Source organism: Coenobita brevimanus, chromosome 65 (genome assembly GCF_032717465.1).
Source record: "Coenobita brevimanus isolate Jiangsu-jjx chromosome 65, ASM3271746v2, whole genome shotgun sequence".
NCBI classification, from domain to species: domain Eukaryota; kingdom Metazoa; phylum Arthropoda; class Malacostraca; order Decapoda; family Coenobitidae; genus Coenobita; species Coenobita brevimanus.
Window position 1 is genome coordinate 9,720,403 of NC_137018.1, and position 1,378 is coordinate 9,721,780.

Here is a 1,378-nt window from a genome sequence, read left to right on the forward strand (position 1 = left end):
TGCTTGGTTTTAGATCATTTGATATTATCACACCAAGATCCTTTTCACTGTCTGTACTTGATAACTGAATATTGTTCATTTTATAATTCGCATGGACATTGTTACTTCCAATATGTACTTTACATTTTTCTGTGTCGAACGGCCATACCAACTCTAACGTACGGAAGTGAAGCTTGGACGTTGTTGGAAGGACACAAGTCAAGAGTGAGAGCCGTGGAAATGAGTTATTTAAGAGGAGCCTGTGGAGTCACATGGAGAGACAGGCTGACGAATGAGGATATAAAGGAGCGTTGTGGTGTTGATGTGGATGTGATAGGAAGCGTTATGAGGAACACACTGAGGTGGTTTGGCCATGTGGAGAGGATGGAGGGTGAAAGACTGACGAAGAGAGTGTATGTGAGTGAGGTGGAGGGGGAAAGAGGGAGGGGGAGGCCGAGGATGAGATGGAGAGATGGGGTGGAGAGGTATATGAGAGAGGGGGGTGTGAGTTGGGAGCAGGGGAGTGAAATGGCGGGGGACAGGGCGACTTGGAGGCGATTTGTTTGTGGCCACCCCAAACGGGATTGAGGCGTCTGGCAATAGAATAGAAAAATAGAACGGCCATACCACGTTGAGTACATCGCTTCCCATCGGATCAGCGAAGTTAAGCAACGTTGGGTCTGGTTAGTACTTGAATGGGTGACCGCCTGGGAACACCAGATGCTGTTGGCATAACGTTCTCCCTACGTGTCAAGTGGGGTTGGTGAAGGATTAGTGCCCCTCTCTGTAAAACAATTAACTCTAAGCCCTTGGCCACCCCGTTTGGGATACATGGCGTCTGGCAATGAAGGAATGAATTTCATTTGCCATTTTTCTGCCAAGCTTGCTAAAGTATTAAGGTTATTTTGTAACTGCTGCCACTGTAATTTTGAAGTGACTTTACTGGTTATTTTAGTATCATCTGCAAATTTGGATACTTTACAATTTAGACCCTCATCAATATCATTTATATAGATAATAAAAAGTATCGGTCCAAGTACTGAGCCTTGGGGAACGCCGCTGAACACATTACGCCATTTGGATTCCTTTCCGTTTATCATAACTCGGTGTTTTCGGTCTGAAAGCCAGTCTTGTAACCATTTTTGCGTATTTCCTTTTATTCCATGTGCTTCTATTTTTCTCATAAGACGCTTGTGAGGGACAGTGTCAAATGCTTTCTGAAAGTCGAGGTAAATTATATCTACTGCTCTTGAGTCATCGTATGATTTGTGTAATGCTAGGTGAAATTAGGCTCGACTTCTCGTTCCCATTTCACCTAACGTGGGGCGGGGTCCTCTTTCGAGACCGGAGCTAGTGCAATAAAGAGAGGCAGGACACAAAAACTCTAGGCAACAACCTT

At 44.8% G+C, this 1,378-nt stretch overlaps 1 non-coding gene across 1 annotated transcript; it reads left to right on the plus strand.

Annotated features, from left to right (window-relative positions):
- Window positions 1-592: 592 nt before the first annotated feature.
- On the plus strand, window positions 593-711 carry LOC145405210 (5S ribosomal RNA). The gene has a single exon (XR_013898309.1). It is a non-coding gene; the product is annotated as a 5S ribosomal RNA (ribosomal RNA).
- Window positions 712-1,378: the final 667 nt, after the last annotated feature.